Source organism: Nerophis ophidion, linkage group LG06 (genome assembly GCF_033978795.1).
Source record: "Nerophis ophidion isolate RoL-2023_Sa linkage group LG06, RoL_Noph_v1.0, whole genome shotgun sequence".
NCBI classification, from domain to species: Eukaryota; Metazoa; Chordata; class Actinopteri; order Syngnathiformes; family Syngnathidae; genus Nerophis; species Nerophis ophidion.
This window is the reverse complement of record NC_084616.1, coordinates 25,488,879-25,509,216: the sequence shown is the minus strand read 5'-3', so window position 1 is coordinate 25,509,216 and position 20,338 is coordinate 25,488,879. Positions and strand designations below refer to the sequence as shown.

Genomic DNA, 20,338 nt, shown 5'->3' with positions numbered 1-20,338 from the left:
TTTTAAATTGTTTTTGGAAAATGTGGGCGTTGTGTCCTCCAGACCAAAGAGAAAAGAAAACATCCGGATTGTTATAGGCGCAAAGTTCAAAAGCCAGCATCTGTGATGGTATGTGGGTGCATTAGTTCCCAAGGCAAGGGTAACTTACACATCTGTGAAAGCACCATTAATGCTCAAAGGTACATACAGGTTTTGGAGCAACATACCGTGTGTTGCCATCCAAGCAATGTTATCATGAACGCCCCTTTTTATTTCAGCAAGACAATGCTAAGCGAGGTGTTACAACAGCGTGGCTTCATAGTAAAAGAGTGCGGGTAGGAGACTGGCCTGCTTGTAGTCCAGACCTGTCTACCATTGAAAATGTGTGGCGCAAAATGAAGCGTAAAATACCACAACAGAGACCCTGGACTGGAAATAATTCCACCTGAAAAGCTTCAAAAATTGGTCTCCTCAGTTCCAGAACATTTACTCAATGTGTTGTTAAAAAAGGCCATGTGTGCCAACTTCTTTGCAATGTGTTGCTGCCATTAAATTTCAAGTTAATAATTATTAGCAAAAAAAAAAATGTTTCTCAGTTCAAACATTAAATATCTTGTCTTTGCAGAATATTCAATTGAATATACATTGAAATGGATTTGCATATAATTGTATTCTGTTTTTATTTACGATTTACACAATGTGCCAACTTCACTGGTTTTGGGTTTTGTTGTGTTGGTGTTGAATTTAGGTGTTTGTTTTCCGTCAGACTCCGTTATCATCGCCGTTGTGGAAGCAGTGTCAACTTTAATATTTGTCCAGGTCCTTGATGTCATGGACGACAAGAACTCTTGTTTCTGGACCTGCATTCAACTTGATATATATTTTACAGTTGGCGCCCCAAGTTCCCTGAATTTTTCCTTGCTTTCTCAAATCACGTGCTTTCTTGGAAATTTCAGTATTACATTTTATGTGATGTTTGTTTGTTTCCTTCAGCTTCTTTCCGTTTCAGCAGTGCCATTTTAGATTTTCTGTTAACGAGTTTCACAAGTATGACTGGAGTGGTGGTGTTACTTCCGTTCAGTGGAATGCGTTTTTCGATGGTATTAATGTCGATTTAAATGTCCTTTTAATTGCAGAAAGTTGACCACTTCCTGTTATGCTGAGGCAATATCCATTTCATCTGGTTCTCCCCCATTATTCACAAATTTCGTGTAGAATTTTGGTTTAATTCGGTGCCCTGCCACAATATCTATTCGTTTACCCTGATCCATTTCATCTGATATTCTTCATGAGGTTGTTGTCTCGTTTCACTGCAATAACATCTTCTTGAAGAATCCTCATTTCTTGATGCATTTCCTGAAAGTCCTTTCTTATATTGTTGTTCTGACTTTGCAGACTTTCTATATTTTCCTGCACACTTCGCAGATCTTTTTTGTATTCTGTTGTTGCTTTTCTCTGATCTTTAAGTTCTCTTGTAACTTTTTCCGGGTCTTCTTTGTAATCTTCCTTAAGTTCTCCTATTACTCTTTCATGGCCTGCTTGTGTTCTATTCTTACTATTTCTATGGGATGGACAATTTTTTTTTTTAGCATCAAGTCTTACTCCCCATGTCCTGTGTCCAACATCAAATCATGCTTCCCCTAGTGTCCTGTGCCCAGAAAATCATTTGATTCAGATGACAACGAAAGTTTCAGGTTTTGAGAATATCTTTTAGATTTTGACATCGAGCAGCTCGCTGACGTCAGTGCCTCTCGCATCAGCTCGCTAACGGCTGTTGTTTCTTTAGCGACTTGCGGCACGTTAAAAATACAGTTTCAAACTCTCGCCGTAGTTTTGATAATTTTGGGCGGGCGTTTTTTTTTTCTCTTTTAAAGAACTTTAGAAGTATCCTCAAAATAGTTTGTATTGCATTCATGGCACATTCTCAACTTTAAACTTGGAGATAATGTAAGAAACAAAAGACAATCTCCATGAATATGTTTCATTGCAGGGCTGTGTGCATACACTGAAGTCATACATATACCGGTAAGCTAAAAAGAGAAGTTGGGTAAGAAGTCACAAAGTCGCAGTTAAAAATCCAGGAATTGATTTTAATCATAGTTTAAGGAGTCAGCAGCACATGTACAGTTTATCAACCCCCCATAAACAAACCACATGAATGCAAATATACACATCTGCAGATATGGTCCATATTTTGAACAGTTGGCAATTGATTGCCTTATATTAACAGCCTCTTTTTTTTTTAAACATAACTATTCCTATTGTTTCAAGTACTGTGGTTTAAAAAAATGCACATTGACATCATAGAAAATATAAAATACAGCATAAAGAATGGAAATAGTAGTACCACAGTAACAAGAGTAGACAAAAATTTTCAAAAAGATTGCAAACAAAATTAATGCCAGCTATGCTCTTGTCTCTTGTACCCCTGTGGAATACAAACACAGTGTTTTAACATCCTGTCGGAAGTGTCAGGAGATTGCAGCTTACAAGAAAGCCAGTGCTAAGCTATATTACTTCATTTTGAATTATGCATGTTACTTCAGATAGCATATTGCTCAGGAGAAGTGCTATATTGTTCAGCCAGTGTGCGTAAATCCTTGACGACTTCGATCAAGTTTTTCAAGTTGACACAAGAGATGTAGTAATTAGAAGATATAAGACAGTGAGGCACACATTAATTTTTAAACATTTTGGATTAATATTCGCACAATGTGAAACTGTTGTCAATAGATTTATACAAACAGTCTAATATTTCTATTTAACTCTCATAACAGATTCAACTGACAAAACCAAAAGTGAGCATAATTTTTATTAATGTTTATCCTTTTTCATACAGTATGTGTTGATTTTCCTATTATTTTTTTACCTGAAAAAAGTATTAGCTGCTTTTTAGGTTTATACACCTTGCCTTGCTTGATGCCTCAGCTATTTTGTCCTTTCCATGTAGTCACGAACTGGGTTGGATATAAATTTTAAGTACCCTACAACCCCCCTAGATATTCCTGATGGAGTATATCCATCTGAATGAGCTTTATCTCGGATGAACTCCTTGTGGAAATCTTCAATAAAACTCAGTCTTTGCAGGGCTGAGTCTTAGCCAAGTTCATATCCGGAAGACTTGCCCTTTAAGTTTTATTTCTGTTGTCCATTTTGGGATGCTCTAAGAATGCTTCTTGTAGCTTGGCATTTGTTCGGCTCCACTAGTTCTCCCATTTTGTGCCAACATCTGTGCGAGCCGGCAGAAGAACATTGTGTATTTTCTTATTTTGGTTGAGAAAGTGAAAGCAAGGAGAGTGGCTGCATCAATTATTTCTCACATGAAAACATGTTTTTCTTTTGAGCGTTGGAAGACAACATGATTTCCACACAATAAACAAGATACATACTATATGATAAAAAAGGAAGTTGTTTGGAAAAAGTTGATGTCGTATGATGCTTTATCTGCTTCAGTACTGAGAATATTCTTCAGGATATCCTTTTGACTGTTCTTTGGAGTATGTTGAAGGCCGAGTGTTGCTGTAATCCGTTGAAGGCCACACAGATTTTTGCAATTCATTGAATCTTGCCGGCTTACCCTACTCACTTTCTTTGTTCAATCGCACTTATCCATGTCTCTCCCTTTGTGACTTGGTGTGTGCTAAACTCTGATCTCTAGAGGTCCTTGAGAATGAAAAGCCAGCAACAACAGCAGGCTGGGATCCTCTGTGGGCCTTTTTGAAACATAGCCCATCATGCTCTTTGCTATGTGATGGACAACTGGGGGCATGGCAGTACCTGTATCACCCTGCTGCATTTGGCCTTCAAAAGATTAAACTTGCATTGTCGGGGGGGGGGGCAAATAAAACTAGAGTAAACACTGACCTTGCTTTCAACCAGTTGTACCACTGTTTACATTGCCAATCCGTTTTGTTACATGAACATTTTTAATACATTACAATTACTTTTAATTTTCTATTTCACAAAACCACACATTCCAATTTGAAATCTGCCAGTTCAGGCAACGTATTGGATTCTGTCAAACAGGATTTAATCATTTCTTTTGATTAGATGTCCTTGAGCCCTTTGTCCCTACCCTTTCTCCTGTAGATGTTTACACATCAATAAACCTGGCTCAGTTTGAAAAATAAAGCTGACAAGGACATAATGATCCATCCCCACAGGTCCAAGATCCAGGACTGAGCAAGTTCTTTGAAACCTTTTTAGCTCAGATATAGTTGCAGAACAAGGACACTCTCTGTAGATTTTACTTCTAACAGTTGTTTAAAGTTTGTGCTCTTCAGTTGTTTTGGTCTGGTCACCTATTTGTGACCTATAGATTACCTATGATGCAAAGCAAAAATTCTTAATTGTTTTCAGTCAAGAATGAATTACCGTATACTGAGCACGCAGTGAAACAGAGCAGGGTATTTATTGGATTGTTCTCATCTTTTGTCTGTTCCATTTTTTAGCTTTCAAGAGAGATCTGGCCAGCGTATTTGACTGTTTTGGCAGCTGACATTCTTAGAATTGTGGTTGTAGATGTAGACCGCAGGAAGACACTGAACTTTGAATAGAAATTTGGCATAGACATTGTGACCTCACTGTGTAATAGCAACAGATCAAATAACTAGGGCTGAATAACAAACAGTTAAATAATTGATTTAATCAGGTATGGATTGATATTTAAAAAAAATTGTAATATTGTGTCACATCAAATTTGCATGATTTTGATCCCCCCACATTGCCGCCCAGTATTTTTATGCATGAAGCATGCAGCAATAGTATTAAACTATGTTAACATTAGCTTCCAACAACAAGTCTTCCGGGGCAAAAGAAAAAAAATGGTATTTACTAGCATTACCACCCAATTCTCTGCAGGCCATGCATTTACAGCAAGGACGTGCGGTCAGGGTAGGCAGGTGGGGTGGACACACAATTTTTTTAAATAATTACCATAAAGTAAATACTTGACTTTTGAACTGAGTTTTAAATCTGTTTTTTGCATCACTATAATCGCTTTTTTAACATTTTCTTTCTCTAAAATAACAAAATCTGCACACTCACCGATCATGAGGCTTCTGCGTGTGGTGCCCCTTCAACTCCTTACTTCTGTACGTATAATAGGAACAGGGCGTGGCTTACTGCTGTTCTGCTTGGATAATGTCGCTAAAATCTTTGCAGACACACATTTTATTTTTACACTATGAATTTCTAGTTGTTACACGGTAGTAGCTATAGTCTGTTTTAATGTTTATAATGTAAGTGTGACATCATTAATCTTGATAATGTCAGGTTGGGGTGGTCACAGCTTGCTGCGGGGTCGTTCTCCCAGGAAGGCAGACAGACTACTCAAAACATGGCGTTCAGGTAAAAACATGATTTAATTTTAACTAAAAAAAGGTACAAACAAAAGCACTCGCTGCGTAGGCACAACTTGGGAAAAGAAACAAAACTAACACTTAAACAAACTATGAACCTGATGCAAATAACACTTACTATGGTTGGACAAGAGTAGCAAGGACTTTGGCATGAAAAAACTGGCATGGACAAAGCATGAACAGAAACACAATGACGCCAGGACGACCAACATAAAATGACAAGCTTAAATAGAGATGTGGTGATTGAAAGCAGGTGTGAGACATGACAGGTGAGCTGATTGGTCGTCATGGTGACAAAACAGAGTGAGAAAAAAAAGGAACTTCAAGAGTCCAAAGGTCAAACAGCACCTGGTATTCCTAAGCCGTCTCCCATCCAAGTACTAACCAGGCCAGGCACTGCTTAGCGTCAAGAACCAACGAGATCGGGGATGCTCAGGGCAGCACGGTCACACAAAATCATGATCAGACATGACAGATAATTGGACTTTAAAGTACAGAAAAGAGAAGCAAATGAGACCCAAAAAGTATTTGATAACAATATCAAATACTTTTGGTCACATTCATCGTATTATGATGATTGTCATAACATTTTTATGAAAGTGAATTACTAACTTTTTATTTTATTTTAATGTGCAACCTGTAATAACAATGATTACTGCATTGTATTTTATTCAAATAGAAAAAAAAACTCCTAAGGCATCTACGTCCTGTATTTGTGTAAAAGTCACCGCACGTCACTGCAATACACTAATTGAGGACATCAGAACTTTTGTTGTCAAAGATATATGCCCACACTTGACTTGGCTTTAAGAGGCTCGTTCAGGTGCTAGAATGTAATGATCATGCAACCTAAATATCAGACTTAAACTGTTGTTTTCATCTCTTACATTTGTAATTGAGTTTTGTAAAATGACCGCTGATGTGGTGCAACCTCTTCAATGAAGAAAAGATGGCAGCCGTAATTCGGAAAGTACAAGTGTGTCAAAAACCCCCAAAATAGTACACTTGTGGCTTTCACAATAACATCACTGTCCGACTGCGCTAACAAAACAAGGGTTTTAAAAAAAATCGCTTACTTTACAATGCAGTTTGAGGTGATAGGAATTTGTACAGGTACCCTTTCACTTGCAATTCCTTTCTTATTTCAAAATTGGACTTTTGAGATTTGAGACCGTTTTGTTCACTGTTCAAGTTTAAACGATCAAATTTACAAGTTTGTACAGAAAACATGTCTGTGGTGAACATAAAAATATATAACATTTGTATTTTGTAATGGAGTTGAGATGTATGTATTATTCATGTGCAAAATCGAATTGAATCCAATCATGATTAATCGATTTGAAACTTTATGTATCTAAGTTGAATCAATTTAGGAAATTGGCCATGATACTGAACCCTTTTAACAGTGCACTTGATACCAATAATGTCTTCAAAGCAATGAAACCACATAGCATTTGGCCTTTGTCGTTTTCTTGTGCTACAAAATGTTCCTGGTCAAAACAGGAGTTAATATATTCAAAGGAGTATTTTTTTGTGGTTCTCGGGTCAACAGCCGATTTGAAGTCCTTGTCAGCAATTGTCACAATTTGTATTCGCTTTATGCCAATACAACTGTCAGCAATATTTCTTCTGGTGAGCGTATACATGATGATGATTTTACACTCTTTTTACACTGGTTTTAAAATGGACCATTTGTTGAATCTAGAGATATATACCACTATTCATGGCAATGTATGCCTGAGTAACTGGGAAGCAACATTAAAGGTCAAACTGTAGATGCGCTTGTCCTGTGCACCGCACAGCTGTGACTTCACACATCATTTAATGTAGTGGTTCTCAATTATTTTTTGTCATGCTCTCCCCCTCCCAGAGGAGTGCAATTTTTTCATGCCCCTCACTCTGAATTGAAATACTATTGAACATTTGATAATATTTATGTAGCTGTACAAACCATTGTATTAGTTGCTGGCACCAGCATTTTTTATACAATCACCAGGGGCCTCATTTATTAAGCGTGTTGTTCAGTGAAAGTATAATGTGCAGCCATCACACAGACTTAGACTTCCTTTTTATTGTAATTCAAATTTGAACTTTACAGTACAAATAACATTTTGTTGCATCAGCTCATGGTAGCGCAGGATAAAAAAGCAATAAGGTGCACTTATAAATAGATTAGATTCTGTACAGATAAATGTATTTCACTTTTGCCTATGCATCCACTTTTATGGATGTATGTTATATTGTTTTTATATTCCAGCGAGTTAATCCATTTTTGGGGGGAATTTAGGGAATTATTACGATAAGTTCAAGAGTCTTACGGCCTGAGGAAAGAAGCTGTTACAGAACCTGGAGGTTCTGCTACGGAGGCTGCGGAACCTCTTTTTAGAGTCCAGCAGCGAAAACAGTCCTTTGTGGCAGTGGGAGGAGTATCTGCAGATTTTCTGAGCCCTGGTCAGGCAGCGGCTTTTTGTGATCTCCTGGATAGGAGGAAGAGGAGTCCTGATGATCTTTTCCGCCGTCCTCACTACTCTCTGCAGAGACTTCCAGTCTGAGACACATGTATTAGTGTACACTGAATGTTGCTCTTGACCATCTCTTAGAGCTGATTGTTTGATTTGCTGTTAAAGACGAGCGTTGGTGCACATTGTTAGTGAAAGACTGTTGTCCTTTGACTTGAGCCTAAAAGGTTGAGGGGCTAGTGCTCCCGTGATAACCTGTCCTCCCACTTTCCTCTCTTCTCCACTCAGCCTGTCCTTTAGTAGAACCTTGAAACACCATTGAAATTCTGTTCTGCCTTCTGAAATCTTGCTTGATGAGTCAACACAGACCCACAGTGGCTCTTCTATTCTCCTACCGCAGGATATTTTTCAAAGTCATGTTTATATACTATAAGTAGAAAAGGATAGAAAGTGCTTTGATGGTATCTTAACAACAAAAATACTAAGAAATATATTCAGGACCAGAGATTTAAACGCTTCAGAAGTGTTACGTCTCTCCCATGATAGACTCACACATTGATAGTTATATTATGGGTGACCAGTCCTGTGTTAATGCAAACATTTATTCATAAAGATTACAAGAGCTTAAGAACACATTCCACGGATACATTTCCTTCATCACTATGTGTATATATATATATATATATATATATATATATATATATATATCTTTTGATCAGCCATCAAAGGAATGGTTAATGTGAATAATTGTTAAAATATGGATATGCAGGCAGTCAATATAATATTTGATTTGTACCTGTTGGTTTACTGTTCATTGTCTTGAGAGATTATTGGGCTTCAATATGAAGTTAGCAACGCACCTCTTCATTAAAAAAGGCTATTTAATATTCAGTAATGTGTTAGTAATTTTAATCACACAAAGTCCCCAAATCCCCAGGTTACATATAGACTGATGAACAAACTGAGTTGAAGGAGTCAAAAAGTGGACCTGTAATGTCCCAAAAATGCACAATCATTTTGTAATACAGGCCCCATTACCAGCATAGAATATTTTAAGATTGATAAGCCTTTACATCTGTTTCATGGTTGACATCTCCCTGTTCTTTCTATCCGCTCACTCATTTGACCTTGACTTAGACATTTTTCTGTATTAAATTTCAAAGTATCATTCATATGTGAAATTGATCAGAAGAGGAAACGATATGTTCCAGTAAGACTTTCCACAAGGCTTGTGTGTTTGTGTGTATGTGTTTAGCTGTGTCTCCATTGCCATTCATGTAGTGTTGGGATTAGGTCAATATTAGCACTGCAATTTTCCATAGCCCCATGCATAATGTAAATGTTAGCTATGCCCACATATAAATAATGCCTATTGTCACCATGTATCCTTCGGAAATGCAAGAGTGTTCATAATTTTTCCCCACTGATTTTTGTAACCATATTTTATATGGTATGTCCAAGTTGGTGGCCTGAAGTTGGCGCCACAAGAGACAGAACTCTTTCACTGGAAAAAGAGACCTTACTTTGACCTTGTTGGAAACAATCAATGGCCTTTATCTTCCCCAATGCATAATATATCCCACAGAAGGTGGTCCACGCATCCCTGTAATGTATTGACCGGCACCGCCAACATTTATCAACTGGACTTGCTGGCTAAATAATTTAGCTTTTGAGTTCAGACCATACTTAGTCAGCGGCGCCCTGACAAAGTTAGGTCTTCCAAAGAAGATTGATGTGCTCTACAGAAAGAAAAAGAACACATGGGAGGGAAAACAACTTTAGTAGCCCTATGTACCACAGACAGCACAGTTAGGCTTTGTTTAAATTTTTTTTTGGTTAAAAATAATTTTGGTGAAATGTTTCTCCTTATGGGTTTTGTTTGGACAAGTGTAGGAATTACATAAAAAAGCATGGTAACAGTAACATAATATGTGTGTGTGTGTATGTGTATATATATATAGATGTATGTATGTATGTACATAATATGTATATATATAATATATATATGTATGTATCCATCCATCCATTTTCTACCGCTTATTCCCTTTCGGGGTCGCGGGGGGCGCTGGCGCCTATCTCAGCTACAATCGGGCGGAAGGCAGGGTACACCCTGGACAAGTCGCCACCTCATCGCAGTATATGTATGTATATATATATATGTGTATGTATATAATATGTATATATATATAATATATATATGTATGTATGTATGTATATATAATATATATATATAATATGTATATATATATGTATGTATGTATGTATATATTATATATATATAATATGTATATATAATATATATATGTGTGTATGTATATATAATATATATAATATGTATATATATAATATATATGTATATATATGTATGTATATAATATGTATATATATAATATATATGTATATATATGTATGTATATAATATGTATATATATAATATGAGGTGGCGACTTGTCCAGGGTGTACCCCGCCTTCCGCCCGATTGTAGCTGAGATAGGCGCCAGCGCCCCCCGCGACCCCAAAAGGGAATAAGCGGTAGAAAATGGATGGATGGATATATATATGCGTATGTATATATATATATATATATATATATATATATATATATATATATATATATATATGTATGTGTGTGTGTGTGTGTGTGTGTGTGTGTGTATATATGTGTATGTATATGTGTGTTTATATATATATTATATGTATGGGTTTCAAGGTGGCTGAGGGGTTTTTGCACCTGCCTCACAATACAAAGGTCCTGAGTAGTCCTGGGTTCAATCCCGACCTCGGATCTTTCTGTGTGGAGTTTGCATGTTCTCCTAGTGAATGCGTGGGTTCCCTCCGGGTACTCCGGCTTCCAAAGACATGCACCTGGGGATAGGTTGATTGGCGACATCAAAATGGCCCTTGTTTGTGAATGTGAGTGTGAATGTTGTCTGTCTGTGTTGGCCCTGCGATGAGGTGGCGACTTGTCCAAGATGTACGCCGCCTTCCGCCCGATTGTAGCTGATATAGGCACCAGCCGCCCCCCGCGACCCCAAAGGGAATACGCGGTCGAAAATGGATGGATATATATATATATATATATATATATATATATATATATATATATATATATATATATATATATATATATATATATATATATATATATAGATATATATATATATGTAGGTGTGGGAAAAATCACAAGACTACTTCATCTCTACAGAACCGTTTCCTGATGATTGAGGGAACCCCCCATGAAACAGTTCTGTAGAGATGAAGTAGTCTTGTGATTTTTCCCACACCTACATATTGCGCTCTACCACGGTATCGAGCACTATTCTCTGGATAATCCAATCAACACATATATACATATATATATATATATATATATATATATATATATATATATATATATATATATATATATATATATATATGTAAATGAATAACAGGTCATTTGGCATTGCAGGAACCTTTTAAGGAACTTCCCCATTTACCCGGATAAAAAGAGTTCCCCCTGTGTTTCCACCAAAAAGTACCGGAACTTAAGTCAGAGAAGTTTCTTAAGGGCAAAAATTTTGATGAAAGTTGTGAAGCTGTATTTTCATTTGCACTTTAATTTTACTGACAGTTTAGTTAAGAAACATATTAATTATTGATTTAGTATTTTTTTGTTAGTGCAACATAATTGAATGTAAATATATATTTGGTCCGTTATTTATGAGTCTCTTCTCATGCAGTATATTTGGTGAGTACTTATGTTTCTAATCTGCCTGACCCGAGACCAAGGTTTGTGTTAAATAAATTATAATATTTGTAATTCAAGTGTGGTTTCATATAATTTGGCAAGGTTTGTCATATTAAACTGTAAGTAGATTAGATATAATTATTCAATATGATTAAAATCAAGAGTAAGAACACTAATTCAGTGTTAATATTTGAGTGGGACCCGGGGCCCTCTGTAGCGGAAAAGTTTGGCCCCAAGGTCAAAAAGGTTGAGAACCCCTTCTCTATACTGCTTGTCACATGTGAACTGGAGCTTATCCCAGCAGACCTTGGGCATGAGGCGGGGTACACCCTGGACTTTTTGCCAATCACAGGGCTATATTTGTGTCTTTTGCAATATACTTCTACGGGTCCTACTTGTGCAATACTCTGACCCGTTTTCATCCAGAATCAACTGTTCACATAATGTCCTCCAATGTGTTACTTTTTAAACAGGCAAAATACTAGGGATGTAAAAAATAATCGGTAGAACTTTAGAGATATAAAGACATCGTTTGGCGAGATTCCGGCCCTATCTACATATAGTATGGCTTGGTTGATGTCTGATTGGAAAGTCTTGAATTGGTTGCTTGTAGATCTATGAAATATGGCCTCTTATTTTGCAAGATTTATGTGATGACAAAACGTGAGAGTAACGTTCTTCTTTGAGAGTGATGACAAAATAACATGTCAGACACCACCGAAAAAAGTTTACAAACAATGCATCCCTGAATATTAAATGTAAAGCGTGGTGCATAAAATACGTTTTCAATCTTCCATTGACTCAAAATGATCTTCAGCTGGAATTGACTAATTTTTTGATTACCATTTCAGTTATTTGCATGTGTTTGCCCACAAAGTAGTTTTAATACTAAAGCTTTAACTTTTAAATCAGTTCAGGAATCCTGACTCTTGTAAGACATGAAATACTCAATCAATGCAAATCATACTCAGAGATTCGCTATTTGATTTTATTCAACTCCTATTATTATTATTTTTAGATTGGTTTATTTTGATTACGCCACTTCCTGTCAACTGGAAATGATGCACAAGAAAATGCTCAATGTAATTACAGCTACAGAAAAACTTGCTGGCATCTTCAACCTAAACAGGCGTGTTTTTGTTGAAACAAGCATAATGGATGTGCCCCACAGCTTGTTCAAAGTGGTTGCCTAACAACCTGGAGCTCTGTGCTGCGGGTGTTCTGAACAGATTTATGACCATCAGATATATGATTTATCGAAAGAAGAAAACTAATACCCAGAGAAATTTGTGTACATTGAACAAGTCTCTGGAAACCGAGAAAGAGATAAGGATGATGATGGAAAAATGGATGTCATACCGTCAACTGTGGAAAGTCTGCATTCAAACATTGAAAGTCTACAATTGCAAAATGACACCTTGAAAAGAGAGACTCGGGATGGCAAAAAGAATAAAATGAGGAAACAGACCACTGTGCCGGCATATATAGTTCCCGCAAGAAGACAACATTTTTCTGAAGATTATCAGAGATGAGCAGGACCAGAATACACGAATGAATTGTGTGATCATGACTAGGCCACGTATTACAAATTGCTGAACAGGAAGGTATGGAACTTAAAACCTTTTGCAACATAAATCATAAAGATTTGGAATTGGAGAATGATATAGAGCCAGATAATTTTTTTCCGTACCACCTCAGGAATAATTGTTTGTATAATACAATCATAGAAACAATTGGTTTCTATAATTGTACCACATCAGGACGAGAAAACACTCAACACAGTGGGAACAACGAGAAATTCAAGTACCCCCTAATAAGAGCAAATAATTTTTGGTTGGAAAAAAAGAGATAAAGAAGTAAAATACCGCACTGTCATCAGTTTCTGATTTATTAAATTGTATAACAGTGCAAAATATTGCTCATTTGTAGTGGTCTTTCTTTAACTATTTGGAAAAAAAGATATAAAAATAACTAAAAACTTGTTGAAAAATAATCAAGTGATTTAATTATTAATAAAGATTTCAACACATAGAAGTAATCATCAACTTAAAGTGCCCACTTTGGGGATTGTAATAGAGATCCATCTGGATTCATGAACTTAATTCTAAACATTTCTTCACAAAAAAGAAATCTTTAACATCAATATGGAACATGTCCACAAAACATCTATATAGCTGTCAACACTGAATATTGCATTGTTGCATTTATTTGAAGTTTATGAACTTACATTCATATTTTGTTGAAGTATTATTCAATAAATATTTTTATAAAGGATTTTTGAATTGTCGCTATTTTTAGAATATTTAAAAAAAATATCACGTACCCCTTGGCATACTTTCAAGTACCCCCAGGGGTACGCGTACCCCCATTTGAGAACCACTGGCCTAGTGGATACAGTTAATAATGTAAGGGTCCAGTCCATAGTGGGGTCAGCAGGGGAACCTCTTGCATGTAGACACGTCGCGGAGCAGAGACTTCATGCACTGATGCATATGGAGTGGCCACCCCAGGTATATTTAAAGGCTACAATATACAAACCCCGTTTCTATATGAGTTGGGAAATTGTGTTAGATGTAAATATAAACGGGATACAATGATTAGCAAATCCTTTTCAACCCATATTCAATTGAATAGACTGCAAAGACAAGATTTTTGATGCTCAAACTCATAAACTTAATTTTTTTTTTTAGGATTTCATGGCTGCAACACATGCCAAAGTAGTTGGGAAAGGGCATGTTCACCATTGTGTTACATCACCTTTTCTTTTAACATTCAATAAACGTCTGGGAACTCAGGAAACTAATGGTTGAAGCTTTGAAAGTGGAATTCTTTCCCATTCTTCTTTTATGTAGAGGATCAGTCGTTCTACAGTGCGGGGTCTCCGCAGTCGTATTTTACGCTTCATAATGCACCACACATTATTGATGGGGGACAGGTGTGGACTGCAGGCGGGCCAGGAAAGTACCCGCACTCTTTTTTTACAAAGCCCCGCTTTTGTAACACGTGGCTTGGCATTGTCTTGCTGAAATAAGCAGGAGCATCCATGATAACAATGCTTGGATGGCAACATATGCTGCTCCAAAAACTGTATGTACCTATTAGCATTAATGGTGCCTTCACAGATGTGTAGGTTAGTCATGCCTTGGGCGCTAATACACCCCCATACCATCACAGATACTGGCTTTTGAACTTTGCGCCTAGAACAATCCGGATGTTTTTTTTCCTCTTTGTTCCAGGGGACACGACGTCCACAGTTTCCAAAAACAATTTAAAATGTGTACTTGTCAGACCACAGAACACTTTTCCACTTTGCATCAGTCCATCTAAGATGATCTCGGGCCCAGAAAAGCCGGCGGTTGTTGCTAAATGGCTTTCGCTTTGCATAGTAGAGCTTTAACTTGCACTTACAGATGTAGCGACAAACTGTATTTAGTGACAGTGGTTTTCTGAAGTGTTCATGAGCCCATGTGGTGATATTATTTCGAGATGGATGTCGGTTTTTGATACAGTGCCGTCTGAGGGATCAAAGGTCATGGTCATTCAATGTTGGTTTCCGGCCATGCCGCATACGTGGAGTGATTTCTCCAGATTCTGTGAACCTTTTGATGATATTATGAACCGTAGATGTTGAAATCCCTAAATTTCTTGCAATTGCACTTTGAAACACGTTGTTCTTAAACTGTTTGACTATTTTGTTCACGCAGTTGTGGACAAAGGGGTGTACCTCGCCCCATCCTTTCTTGCGAAAGACCGAGCATTTTTTGGGATGCTGTTTTTATACCCAATCATGGCACCCACCTGTTCCCAATTAGCCTGCAAACCTGCGGGATGTTCCCAAAAGTGTTTGAGCATTCCTCAACTTTATCAGTATTTATTGCCACCGTTCCAACTTTTTTGTCACGTGTGGCCGGCATCAAATTCTAAAGTTAATGTTTATTTGCAATAAAAAATGTTTAGCAGTTTCAACATCCAATATGTTCTCTTTGTAGCATTTTCAACTGAATATGGGTTAAAAATGATTTGCCTATCATTGTATTCCGTTTACATTTACATCCAACACAATTTCCCAACTCATTATGGAAACGGTGTTTGTACAAATGAGTTTTAAGATGGGACTTAAATGCTTCTACTGAGATAGCATCTCTAACGGTTACCGGTAGGGCATTCCAGAGTACTGGAGCCTAGATAGAAAACGCTCTAAAGCCTGCAGACTTTTTTGGGGCTATTGGAATCACTAATAAGCCGGAGTTCTTTAAACGCCGATTTCTGGCGTTCAAAAAATGGTCCAATACAATCAGCAAGATAGGATGGGACTATACCATTTGGTATTGTATACGTAAGTAGTAAAATCTTAAAGTCACATTCTAAGTGCACAGGAAGCCTGTGCAGGTGAGCCAGAATACGCTTAATGTGATCAAACTTTCTTGTTCTTGTCAACAGTCTAGCAGCCACATATGGAACGAACTGTAAACTTTTAATGCTAAACATAGGCACACCTGAAAATAATACATTACAGTAATCGAGACAATACGTGAGAATACATGACTAATGATCTCAGTGGTGGACACAATAGGACAAACTTTAGCGATTTTACAGAGATGAAAGAAGGCTGTTTTACTAACACTCTAAATGTGTGACTGAAATGAGAGTTGGGGCAAAAATAATACAAAAAAGGGTATAACACACACCTGTCCATTGAACAGCTGAGTTGCCAATTTTTCTATTACATTCGGTCCCTTAAAACAGTGGTCCCCAACCACCGGCTCGATTGGTACAGGGCCGCAGAAGAATTTTTTATTAATTTTTTTTATTTTAATTTATTTTTTCATTATTAAATCAACATAAAATACAATTAGTGCACCATCCCAAAAAACCTCCCTTTTTCATGACAAAAAAAAAGAAAGAGAGAATCCCCCCCTTCCGCCGGGCCGCGGGACAAATTTCATTTCAAATCCATTGTGGTGTTGTACAGAGCTGGAATAATGAAAATTGTGTCAATGTCCAAATATTTATGGCCCTACCTGTATATACTTACAGCGTGTATGTTTATGAAGGGTTTTTTGGATTTATTTTAGAGTGCATATTAGGCGGAATAGAGCGAATCTCATTACCTCCATTGTTAGCTGACTCTTTGAAGCATTTATTTACAAATCAGAAAGGATTTAAAACAATTAAACATATTTTCCTGTCTCACATTAACGTTATGGATGATAGACAAAATTACAATAACGTGCAGTTCCACTTTAAAGGCCTACTGAAACCCACTACTACCCACCACGCAGTCTGATAGTTTATATATCAATGATGAAATATTAACATTGCAACACATGCCAATACGGCCTTTTTAGTTGACTATATTGCAATTTTAAATTTCCCGGGAGTTTCTTCTTGAAAACGTCGCGTAATGATGTGTACGCGTGACGTCACGGACTGTTAGGAAATATGAGCGCTGCGCACACACACAGCTAAAAGTCGTCTGCTTTAACGGCATAATTACACAGTATTTTGGAGATCTGTGTTGCTGAATCTTTTGCAATTTTTTTCAATTAATATTGGAGAAGTCAAAGTAGAAAGATGGAGCTGGTAAGCTGAAGCCTTCAGCCACACAAACACACGGTGATTCCTTGTTTAAAATTCCCGGAGGTGAAACTTTACTATGGATCACAGCGGTCAAGCGAACATGGATCCTGACTGAATGTCAACCAGCAGGTTTCGGTGAGAAAATTGTGGTAAAAAGTCGCTTCTTACCGGAGATCAGCTGAGTTTGCGCCGTCCATAAAGCTGCCGTCGACTCCCCTGAGACATTGGCGTCAAGACACCCGTGGAGACACCCCTCCGACTATCAGGTACTGTTAAACTCACTAAAACACTAGCAACACAATAGAAAGATAAGGGATTTCCCGAATTATCCTAGTAAATGTGTCTAAAAACATCTGAATCCCTCCCAATGCAATCGCATTTTTTTTTTTTAACTTGGTTTTTAATTTTTTTTTAATTGTTCCTAGTCCGTCGCTATCAATATCCTCAAACACAAATCTTTCATCCTCGCTCAATTTAATGGGGAAATTGTTGTTTTCTCGGTCCGAATAGCTCTTTTTGTTGGAGGCTCCCATTAAAAACAATGTGAGGAGCCATCAACGGGTGACGTCAACGGGTGACGTCAACGGGTGTCGTCATCGTCTGCGACTTCTGGTAAAGGCAGGGCTTGTCTGTTAGTGACCAAAAGTTGCGAACCTTATCGTGGATGTTCTCTACTAAATCCTTTCAGCAAAAATATGGCAATATCACGAAATGATCAAGTATGACACATAGAATGGACCTGCTATCCCCGTTTAAATAAGAAAATATAATTTCAGAAGGCCTATAAGAAAACATCAACCAATTCTGCATAAACAATACTTTCCAGACCACTTGTTTCATGTTTCTCAAGATTGCATCACCAAATATGAAATCATTGTTTATAGTATAAATGCCAGTGAAAGCCTATAAGATTTCAGCCATTGGCAAAAGCTACCGTTTGCATTTGAATAAAGTAACAGTTACATTCCATTGCTGATTGTCGTGGTGCTATGCAAAGAAAGGCATCAAACGCTGAATGCACATTGTCACTGCATAATGAACTACATTCAGCTCTTTCTTGCAGACCCCTAAACCTGTTAGCAATACATGCTCTCTGCTGCCAGTATGCTGACATGATGGCTTTTCCAGTGAGTGAGCAGGGCTGCCAATAGTGTCTGCGCCAGAAAGGGCTTGTGGTGTGGAAAGGAGAGTGAGGCTCTATGCAGCGCTATAAATACCCCTGTCAGGCTTATATCAAATCAGTCCTGCACACTAAAAGGCCGGCGTTAGTGTTCAGGGTATTTTTCACGCACACGTCTTTAGAGGTCCACAAGCCCTAGAAAGGTCAGTGTCACGCTCAATAGCACATTCACATGAGTGAGTTTGTGCACTGATGTTTATGGGTATGGGTGTCACGGATAAAAAGTATCATTAGAATTAATTATCTACTGCGTTACGGAAAATTGCTCTGAAATCGCTTCATTTAACTGTTTCTGCATTCTATCTTCACGTGTGTTTTTCACATCAGCCAAACAAAAGTCCATATTTTTTACTAGCTATATTCATTTTTTTTGTCTAAGATAGTAACATGTGCTCTTTGATTAATCATTCCCAAATTAAGTAAAGTCTGTAGAAAGCACAACACACTCAGTTTGTATCTTACTTTAATTTAAATTTTCAACTTGCAACTACTTGCGGGTAAGTATCTATAATATTGCTTCACTGAGCGCTGAGTGTTGACATTATTTTCTTTTTGTGTAGCTGTCTTAAAATGACTGCCCAGCTGTTCCAATGCTGGGAAACCCCTGATTTAATACAAAGATTATTTTCCTGAAGTCACCTCATAGCTGCTTGTGCCGATCGTAATGAGGTTCCCAGCAAACAGATGATAACCCTGACACTGCATCCTCTTAAGTTAGTGAGTCATGCAGTCCAGACTCCAGGTATGGTTATGTCTTGAGCAGATCGGGAGGTTGATTTCTCATGTTATACCCCATGTAGTGATCTGTGTCACAAACATGCGTGTAAAAAGGCTGTGGATGAATTCCTTTATTTGCACTCTCTCGAAAGGAAAACACAAATCAGCTATTCGGGTAACAAGTTATAATTTTTTTTTTTTATGTAATATTTAAAAAAATGACAGTGCGTTATTATACTTTACTATTATTTTGGTTTGGCACAAAATTGATGTTTTTCTTAAACCTGTCCAACATATTTGACATTCGGCCCTTTTTCATCAAATTTTCAGGAACTTTAAGTTCCTGGAACCTCTATTTCCAGGAACTAGAGATTCCTGTAGAAGTATGTGGTTTATGTTTCCACCGTATTTTACAGTTCAGTGTAGTTTATACAAATCAGTCCGACAAATGAAATAATAATTTAGTTTACATTGATGCAATGTAAATAAACAAACATTATTAGGTCATATTTATTTTACTATAGTGTAAATAAATGAAATACAAAGCAAAACCAAACAATATGATGTACAAAACAATATGATTAAAAACCAGAATGTGTACCAATTTGTTCATAAAAAGTCATGAGGCTTTTTTGTCCAGTCTTCAACTGTCAGAAAGTGGTTCTCTCGGTAAAGTGAGTCCTTATGGTCCTTCTCAGCTGTAAATAACAATATATAAAGAATATCTGTTAATCTTATGGCGACTGCACAAACACATCAGATTTAGTGTTAGCTTGTTAGCATTAAAATTCGGTTCACTCGGGTTGAGGCTAATAATTACACAAATGGCATGTCAATGACTACTTTTACAAGATGTAACCAATTAATTGTTTTTAATGTGATTTACCGTTGTTCCACTTGTGTACTGTCTCCTCTATTTCAGTCTCACAGTATTAAACAGCTGAGGTCACCGCTTTACTTAGCTTTTTTTTTTGTAAATACTTTTAAGAACGTCTGTTTGTAAAAATTGAGAAACATTTAACTGCACATAGTTTAAAGTCTACGGCTGAGTAAAATCACTGCATGATAGTGCCACTGATCAGCGTTCTTCAGCACACAGATGTCACACAAAATGTACTTTCTTTTTTCTTTGTCTTTGTTGTCAAGTTTGTTGTAATACAAATACACAAGTAATAAGAAATAAAAGTTGTTCTTGCATACTATAATGGCAGTCTTGTGTTAGAAAAACAAGTTTTAGGAACGGCTCTAACTTTATTCAACCAATCTATGATCGACATCACTGCCCTCCCCGCTAAAGTTTTTGGAACTTTTCAAAAGTCCCACCCCGCTATTA

General features: G+C 37.1%; 1 protein-coding gene across 9 annotated transcripts in view; it reads left to right on the top strand.

Moving 5' to 3' along the window:
- Positions 1-20,338, top strand: part of camta1a (calmodulin binding transcription activator 1a) — a 778,795-nt gene that overhangs the window by 48,422 nt on the left and 710,035 nt on the right. The window contains exon 1 of one of the 9 annotated variants that reach the window (XM_061903170.1): positions 18,273-18,431. The exons of the other annotated variants lie outside the window; for them this stretch is intronic. The gene's annotated coding sequence lies outside the window, so the exon portion shown is untranslated. Of the gene's footprint in view, positions 1-18,272; positions 18,432-20,338 lie in introns of those variants that run through there. 9 annotated transcript variants of the gene reach the window in all.